Here is a 9,605-nt window from a genome sequence, read left to right as displayed (position 1 = left end):
AGCCATGCCGCCAAAAAACTAATAATAATTGGGGAGTTAAATTACCCTGGAGTCCAGACATGGTTTCCCTTCATTCTTTAATTAAGAAGTGATTTTGAGCCTGAGGATTAAATGAGTGCAGCAAATAGTATTCCCCCTTGATTCACAAGTGGCTGTTCCAGTTTAGAACTGAGATTATTAAGCCAACCCCGGAACCCCAGCACAGCAAGTGGCCATAGTTGGAGCAGAGTGGAATCTGTTTTGGATCGAATTGAGTGTCTAGATTTTTGAGGCCTCTTTCTCAGTAGTAGCAACAGATCTCCGAAGTAAAAGAGGTTGGTGCTCATTTTCTGATTTTCTGCCTTTCCCCTGCTTTTAATATCCCCATTTCAGCAGAAATTCACTCATCTCTCTTTGACAGGATGAAACTGATCCATTAAAGTAATCCTCACTAATATGTTAGAAAATCAGGGTCTGGGATTAGCCCAAGGGATCAGCCTTAGGAAAGTTCACTGCAGCCAGAGAAGCATCATTATCTAAACACACGATTTACTAGTGACAGAATTTCTGATGTTGGTGGCGGAAATCATTTGGGACAAAGCACCTTTCTTGTCCCTCTCCCCTGCAATAATGCATTTTTTGAATAATTTTTGCATAATTTATGGTATTTATATAATGTCAAACTTTCCAAAGTCCTCCCGGGTATATAATTCCTTTTTCTTCCCACCAGAAGCCAAAATGGGAGGGGAAGACAGGGCATGCCCATTTTATAGATAAGAAAATTGAGTCCTTGAGAAGTTAGGAAGCTTGCAGAAATCTTGTAGTTTGGTAAGAGATGGAGCCTGAATTTTAACCCAGATCTGATCTTAAATCTCACTTTCCTTTGCTGTATCAGAAAAACAATTATGTACATAATATACAGCTTCAATTTTCGAAAGGCCCCTTTGAAGCCAAGATGTAAAATGACGTCAGGGATAGCAGAGGGCCATTCCAGGAGTTGGAGGTCCTATAATCTTCTCTTTCTAGGTAACCTTAAGCTGGATACAGAGTGGAGTTGACAATCACCTCCACCTGCTCAAAAATAGGAAAAAAATCGGTCCCTGCTCTTACTGATGTCTGAGATCCTTTTAACACTGGGCAGTGCCTTTCATACCAAGTAAGGGTCATGGTTGGAAATGCAAATATCTCGGTACAGGTCCATGCAAATGACTGGTATCAGATCCTTCTCTGAAAACAAGTCTTGACAGGGGAGGGGGCAGGGAGAGAAGTCACCACCAGAGCCAGGACACTGTCTAAGGCTGCAGAGAATCAGGGGAGAGAGAAGGGGCAGTATCTAAAGACCAGTGGCCCCTGCTTCCTCTCAACCTTGCTGTTTTCCCTCCACACAGTTCTCAGGGCTCAGAGAGGAACAAAATGAGTGTCTTCTTGACCACAGGAGAAACTCAGCGTTTCTCAAAGAGGGTCCCCAAAAACACAGCATCCGAATCACCCGGAAGGTCTGGTTAAACCTGCAGATTCCCATGCACTGCATGCCTCTCCTCCCACACCAACCCCCCCACCACCCACACACCTTTCCAGGCTCTGGGGCTGGACCCGGGAATTTTCCCGGAAGCAAGTTCCCAGGAGGCCTGAGGTGAACAGTAAAGTTTGAGAACTGTGCTCTAGAGGCCAAATTAGATCAGGAGGACACTGATGGACACTCACTTCTGAAAGACCTTGAGGAAAACTCCTCAGGGAAAAGCCATTTTATAGCTTTTACAACTCTTCTCTCTCCTTATCTTAAAATCACTTGGTGTATTTTGTTTTTAATTATACAAGCCTATGGATATATCATTTCACTTAAATGCACAAATGAGATCTATAACTATATCTGCATACAGGCTCTTTTAATTTCTTTTCCCTTTTTGCAGGGCTCTCACCCTTCTCCTCCCCCTGTCTACCCTCATCTCCATTGGGTCCCCAGTAATCTGTATTGTCACTAGTCTCTAGTGTCCCTGATAACCATGCATACACACACACACACACACACACACACACACACACTCAAACCTACATAGCTAAGTGTTGCTTTTTGTATTACTAAAATAGAAACATATTTTACATTTTTTTCTATATCTTGTTTTTCTCACTCAACACTACCTAATAGAAATCCTTCCATATTACAAGGTTCAACTCCAATTTTATTCTTTTAAATGATTGCATATGATTTCACAGTGCAGATGAATTGTAATTTATTCAATCATCCCCTTACTGACAGACATAATTTTTTCCCAGGTTCCTGCTGTTGTGGACAATGCAGCAAGTAACATCTTTGTATTTTTTAATGTATATTTTATTTCTAGGGGATAGATTCTTGTTCACAGGATAGAGAACTGTATAAGCATTTGCTACAATAATAATTAATATTAGCATTTTGTAGTATTTTTATTTTTAATAACTCTTTCCAACTTACCTTCCAAATAAGATAATATTTTAACGAGTAATTCATATGAGGACTCTTTTTCCCCTTTTCAACTTCTTATTATAAAAATTTTTATTATAGCAAAATGTAACTAGTTATGTAAACCTATCATATTGAATTTTTCCTTCACTTTACAACATTCCAGCTTTTCAGGTAACTTCTGAGTTTCACTAATGTTTCACATCAGAAGCAAATAATAAATATTGAGTTCTGAGGTACGATACAGGTGTAACCAAGAAACCAAACAAAAGCAACCAACAAAAGAAAAAACAAACAAACCAATAAAACAGGCTGCCTTTAGTAGACTACGCTCCAAATATCTTAGATTTTAGATAGATAGATAGATGAAAGGGAAAACCCTCCAATGTTTGCCCTGCCTTGCCAACAGCCAAATCTGATAGGGCCAGTTTTTCTGCATCTGTGAATGTGCAGAATGAGTGAAGGTCAAAGAACATTTTCTGGGAACAATAGCTATTCTCTTCTTCTTCTTTTTTTTTTTTTTACAACACTGAGGAGGAAAAAAAAAAAAAAAAGATGTGACCTTTCTAGATCCACAGACTTCAACCAGTCCTTGTTTGATTAGAACATCTGGAAGCATCCAGCAAGGAATCAAGGTGCACAGACAGTCTACCTATGGCCAAGTCTAAAGAACCATTTACAATTCATGGGAAATGGCAGGATTCAAAATGGGATGTTTAAGGGAAACAAGAACAGTAGGGAAGGAGATAGAAGAAAACCTGGAGAAGGGAGAGAGAAAGCCTTTCGTCTGTGAGCTATAGGGGGAAAAAAAAACAGCTTAATTATGGAAGAAAAGACACACACATAGGATAGCTCGCACAGGCAGAGTTGCTGTGGAAGCACATTCCAGGAAAATCTTAAGAGATTACTTTAATAATAAACCATGCATTCTTCAGCAAGCCATCACGGGATTAACTACCCCTTTCCTAGGCTGGGAACAGTCATCAGTTTTTTTGGGGGGGGGTTTCTTCCTTTTCCCTCACAAGCAGGTTTTGTGCAAAGAAAGAGTCATACAAGGACCACAGTTTTTCAAACATTGCACTCAATTTTCCTCACCTTAATTGTCTAAACATTAATTTCAGAAGTGATAAGAAAAGACCGTGGTTTAGGCAGGGTTAATGTCTGGGTGGGTTTGGGTGTGATTCTCCAGGAGCAAGGATGTTCATTTTAGATTTACTGAAAAGCCAACAACTTCCATGGGACAGGAGACTATGATCTACCAGGGATAAAAAGGGTTACATTTATTTTCATTCTTCTCTCTGTCTTTTTCTTTCTTTCTTTCTTTCTTTCTTTCTTTCTTTCTTTCTTTCTTTCTTTCTTTCTTTCTTAATGTGAGCAGGATACTGAATTACTGCCAGAGTAATATCAGAGCCCTAGAGATATAAAAACACACTTCAAGTCAAATCAGAGTTCTCCACTGTTGACTCTTAAGATATCTGTGTGAAATGACAGAGCTGTCCACTTCAAGCTGTATGTGTGAGCCAACTGCTCGTAAATGCACTGTTTTCATCCAAAATCTTCTCTTGAAACTACAGGTTATGGCAGATGAAATCATTTTCTTCCTCTGGCTTCTTAGACAAATCCCTTCCATTTGGTGGGGTAGAGCAAACATAAGTCAACATTTCTTGATAAGAGTCTTTCGATTAAAAAAAAAAAGATGTGGGTGGTCACTTCTGAGAAAGTGTTACATAGTGAGGTTAAAAGAGAGACCCATTTTTTTTTCTTCAAATTGTCAAAGTCTCTGTTTGCCTGAAATCTGCTGTCATTTCTCCAGCTACTTAGCTTTTGGAAGGGAAACCAACTCTCTGTACTTCTGGATCTTAAAAATAAAGCACTATGTCCTAAAATGTACCACAATTAAAGTTCTCTGCACAGAAACTAACACACCGCTGTAAAGCAATTATACTCCAATAAAGATGTTAAAAAATCATAAAACAAAACACAGAATGTGGTATAAAATAAATAAATAAATAAATTTCTCTGCACAAATGTTATAAATACAGTCCCAAGACTAAATTTTATATACCTCTTGTCATTCACACAAAGTCATTTTTTTAAAATAATAGCAAATTACCTCAGAGGAATATTGAAAACTGTCAGCACCACCCTCCTCACCTCTACCTCCCCAGGTATGAGGGGATGAGACAGGTGGCAGAAAGAGTAAAGGTCAAAAGAGGTAGTATTCTCATCGTTGACAGGTTTTGCTGCTCTGCACGCCTGGCTCCAGGGCTGTCCCAAGACTGACCTACTTGAGAGCAGGGACTGTCACTCACACTGAGCTGTCCCAAATTATGTGGTTTTGCAGTCGGATCTAGGCTGGGACCACAAAATACATATCTGGTGTCCCATGAGCCTGATTTGAACCCCCAGTTTCCAGAGGTAAAATGCAAATCCACTGTGTGTTACTTACTCAATAAAATCAATAACCCCTTCCCATCCAAGTCACAATTTAGTTTTTTTCACATTTAGTACACACTGTCTCAGACTTAAAAAAAAAAAAAAGAAGGAAACATAGACATACTATTTTCACAAGAATAATTTCATAACTCTTAGAAATCAACAAAGTTTCTGGGGATGTTTTACAAGTGTTCATGATTTTAAAATACGGAGAAGATGAATCCCCAGCTTGTTAAGGTCCACTAAGATACGCTATGGAGTGCCTTCTACTGCTGGGTACTGTATGTCACTATTTTCAAACATTTTATTTCTCATATTTCAGATTTTTCTTAGAAGTATAGGAAACACTATAGAAATCACTGCAGATAAAGTCATGTTATGTGTCTACACAGGGATGCCCATACCGTGGGAGAAGCCAGTATATAATCTCTCTGTTTATATCAAGTATATAGCTTAATTAGTTAGGTTATATAGGCGTGCATGTTTTTGTTTATATCAATTTCATAGAGAGTATTGTCTTTATTCTGTATATACAGGATTATATTTCATACATAAATACAGTATGTTTTACATATACGCACAGATTACCCACCAATTTAAATTGGTGCACTTAAGTGCGCCCACATCTGCCGTGAAAGAGACACGAATTCCTTTAAAGGGGGCAATCACACGTGCAACTGTAGCGACAGCAGATCTGAGCTAGCGTCCACTGCTTCTTGCCAGGAAAGTCAGGAGTAGAGGCAGCCCTTTGTTCAAAGGGCCCTACCGGGTTAGGATGACTTGGGACGCCACATCACTGGAAGCGGCAACGCAGAGAAGGAATTTGTGAGATGAAGGTCGCTGGGTCCCACCCCTTTCCTGCGGAGTTTCCCTTTCCTGTCCTTAAGCGCACCCTCCCCTGTCCCTTGTCCCCAGCCCCGCGAGTCTGGGCTCCGGACGGCGCCCTGACTCCTTCCTCCTCCCCTCCGCTGGGCTCCGGGCGATCGCCCCGCGCTGGTGGGGCTCCCAGTCCACGGGAGCCGGCTCCTCTGCGCGGCCCCAGCTCGAGTTAATAAACAGTTAAGTTTGGAAGACTCAGCAGACACGTTGAGGGGGAGTTACCCAGCCCAGGCAGCAAAAACATCCCGGCGCATTCCTGGGGAGTCCTCAGCTGCCAGCATCTGATTAGAACCATATCTCGCCGGGAGTGGCCCGCGGCTCCGAGGCTCCCGGGCCGGCGGCTATTTAAGCGCGGCCGCCGTGTCGGCTGCGCGGTAGCCAGGAGGCTCAGGCACCACCGGGAAGTCATGCTCGCATCGCGGAGGCGCTAGCTAGCCTGTGAGTAGCTTTCCGATCCTTCTTCCCTTTGGCTCCATTTTTGGCGACCTCTTTCCCTCCTTTGCTTCCCTCCCGCTCCGCCTTGGGATGCAGACCTGGGACTGCCGGGGCATCTTTAAAAGGAGACGGTGTGCTTGGGCAAACAGGCGGTTTTGTGGCCTGACATCCGAGGAATGCTCCCACGAAATGCGTTTATCTTTGGGGTCGGAATCCAGATGTCCAGCTAGTGACATTTAACAAGCGCCTCGTGTGTGTGTGTGTGTGTGTGTGTGTGTGTGTGTGTATGTGTGTGTTTAAAAGCTCTGTGGGCAGCCCGGATCGGACGCTGGTGTGGCTGCTGACCGCCTAATTAACTCCTCCAAGGGGGGTTATTTTAGCCGTGTGACAAAGGCTGGGGACCTGGTTTGTGCCCGCGAGAAGCTTTTTCCCGGTGACTGACAACGTATGGCATTAAAATGTGAACTTTGTCTTACACCCGATTCTTAAGAAAGTATCTGCCCTAGAGACTGAACAAACTTGTTTGAAATACTCCGAGGGTTTAAGTGGTGTCTGCCTGCTTGCTGTAATCTGGAAAGATTAAGTAAGAATTTTGGAAAAGGGGAAAAAAAAAGAATGGTTGACTGGAGCCCCAGTCAACATAGCGGGTTTCATAGCCTAGAGCTGACTCTGTTATTTGTTTCTGTCGTCCTTTCCTCCTGACTTAATTCTTAGCCTGGAATTCAGGTCCGCAGTCAATTTTAGAAGGGAGCCCTCTGAGTCCAAAGGGAAATCGAACTGGATTAAAAACACTTAAAGAATCTGGATGTTATCTGCACCCCATCCTTTCCCCTCCTCCCCCCACCTTATCCTCTTTCTTTTTAGTTTGTGTTTGGAAGGAAGAGAGGCACTCTGTAAAACGAGAAGAGCCGAAATAAGCTTCCAGACACATGGAAAGACTTAACAATTATGGAGGGGCGACTTCATGAATAGTAAATGTTGTTATTGCACTATAAAGTGACTTAATGAAAAAATTTCTGGCCCTAATCAGGCAAAGCAGGGGAAGGGGGGAGAGGGAGGTAAGACAGAGCTAACTCAAACAGAAGGAATGGCTGAGGAAAGAAGGCAGCTGCAGAAATGCCCTCAAGAGGTCCGATAAGGCTCTTGGAATGGCTTTGATGGGGTATGTCATTGATCCTCCTGCAGGCTTGAGGTTTGCTCCCCACACAGGAGCCTCTACTGGCTGTTGGGGCAGGAGGGACTAGCTGGGAATGGGGGAGCCTGACAGCTACCAAATGGCTTGCCTCCACGCTCTGCGACACCTCCACCTGGCTTCTGAAACCAGCAGCCAGACCTTGATTAGGCTACTCTTCTCTGGGCGTGGTGCCTGCCCCCTACGCCCCCAGGTTCTGTCTCTCCCTCCTCGAGGGGAGATAGGCCTCTATGATACTGCAAGAAGGTTTATTGCCATGAGAATTCAGAAGTATTTGAGATTGAGCTGTCCTTCATCTTTGGGGAAGGATCCTTTTGGTTGAAGTGCTACGTATGTGCTAATAAACAATGGTATACCTAATGCAATGTGCAATCTTGTTGAGAAAGCACAAAGGAGGCCTAGTGGTTTTTTCCAATGTGTATTTCTGGAAGAGATTACTTCTAAATCCCTAGCCAGTATCGTCCTAAGGCAGACTGGATTCTTTTTCTTGTTGGTGGTGACTGACTTCACTTCCCCTTCCCTTCCCACTCCCAACTCTCTCCCTTCTTATCCAAATGGATGCCCTAGCAACCAGTTCTTCTTAAGCTGTACCCTCCTCCATTTTAAAGTAGATGGTAGGAGAACGTCTTCCAACTTTGAGCTGTGACACATAGGTAGTCGCCATTCTGGTGATCTTGGACACAGCTGATCTTCTCCTGAGGATGTGAGAGAGGAGGGGAGCCACAGCGCTTGTTCAAAGCCTTGCCTCACTGTTAAGGACAGAATCCAGAGTCTGCATTTCCACTCAAGACTTTTTATAGTTGGAGATTCAACTAAAAGTCCAAATTCCTGTGCATCAGCCTTATGTCTTGCCTTGCCCAAAAGGTTGAATGGATTTCAGCCACCTTGTTTGGGTTGAAGGGAATTGCTTTCAAGACACTTGTTGGCATGAAGGAAGGTGGTACAGGGACCCCTGGAAGCTGCTGACCAGCTGGTTGGGGTGATATTATTGGCCTGCTCGGCCATGCCTCCCGTTACCTGAAGACTTAGAGAGCAGGAAGACGGAAGCCTTGGTCACGGCTCCTGGTCAGCAGGAGGCTTTGTGGAGACTTGGGCTCTCGGTGGTACAGCCAGTATGTGCTGCTTCAGTTCTCTTTCTACCCTCATGTCTGTAAGCCTACACTTGCTACCATGATACTTTTCACCTGGGTAGTTTTGAAGTTTCCATGTGTTTCCCTTCCTCAGTCTCTAGTGACTTGAGGATTTAATTAATGCTTTTCTTAAAGACAAACCTAGGATGCTGAAATACTTGAGAAGGCTGCCAAAGACAGAGCTCCAGGGTGTTAGGCAGAAGATGCCTCCCCAGGCGGAAAGCCTTGAAACTGGACCAGTGAGGGAGGTTTTGGTATTTGACCAAACGCATAAGGCTGTCTACACTCCAAGCAGAACCAGAATGAGGACTCGACTCGAAATATGAAACACCTGAGGAACAGGATGCGGTATTTGAAAATTCCCTGGCGCTGCTGTGTAATTCTAAAGTTGAAGCTGTGCCACTAGATCGCACAGAGGTTGGCCAAAATCACATTTAGCCGAAATAGCTGTAACCTCAGATCTATGTATTTAAGGGTAACCTAACTCATGGTAATGTTTCCTGACTGGATTAATCCCGTGACTCAGAAGGAAAGCAGGCCATCGAGCCCCCTTCTATAAAGAGTACGCTGATTTCTGGTGAGGGGAACAAATGACGCTGCGTGTGGACACAAAGGGCCGGCACACAGGCCGTTTCCACCTCACACCTTGCTCGGCTGCGAATGTGGGTTCTGGGGCCCCCATTGCCTGAGTTCAAATCCCAGGGACAGCACCGCTGCTCATGTGACCTTGAGCAAATTGCATCATTTCTCTGACCTTAAGCTTCCTTATCTGGAGAGAATAATAATACCTACCCCCAGGTTTGTTGGGAAGACTGTTAATCTGGTATGCTTAGAATAGTTTACTCTGATGTTTTGTTTTCATGTTGCCCCCTGAACCACTGAATTATGTATCTTTGTGAAAACTAAATGCAGAACGGGGAATGTCTTTGTCAAAGTTGGACACCGCCTGTCTACCTGAAAAATGTTAATCACTTAAGCACTTAATATTAACAAAGCCAGGGAGTTTGCTGTGCTTAACACTAAACCGCCTGGGAGTTACTCTCTGTTCTCTGCCTGGAGCCTGCAGTTTGCTTTGGTCAAGCTGACCTCCTCTGGTCTCATTCATTTCTTTCCC

The 9,605-nt window shown here is 43.6% G+C and overlaps 1 protein-coding gene across 4 annotated transcripts in view; it reads left to right on the top strand.

Moving 5' to 3' along the window:
- The first annotated feature begins 5,785 nt into the window (after positions 1–5,785).
- Positions 5,786–9,605, top strand: part of DAB2 (DAB adaptor protein 2) — a 52,778-nt gene continuing 48,958 nt past the window's right edge. For 2 of the 4 annotated variants that reach the window (XM_024754623.1, XM_024754622.1), the window contains exon 1: positions 5,786–6,172. The gene's annotated coding sequence lies outside the window, so the exon portion shown is untranslated. The remainder of the gene's footprint in view (positions 6,173–9,605) is intronic. The other 2 variants (XM_024754626.1, XM_024754625.1) reach the window with 2 other exon arrangements.

Source organism: Neophocaena asiaeorientalis, unplaced genomic scaffold (genome assembly GCF_003031525.2).
Source record: "Neophocaena asiaeorientalis asiaeorientalis breed wild unplaced genomic scaffold, Neophocaena_asiaeorientalis_V1.1 scaffold229, whole genome shotgun sequence".
NCBI lineage: Eukaryota > Metazoa > Chordata > Mammalia > Artiodactyla > Phocoenidae > Neophocaena > Neophocaena asiaeorientalis.
Note: the sequence above shows the minus strand (reverse complement) of the source record. Positions and strands in the feature narration are given on the sequence as shown.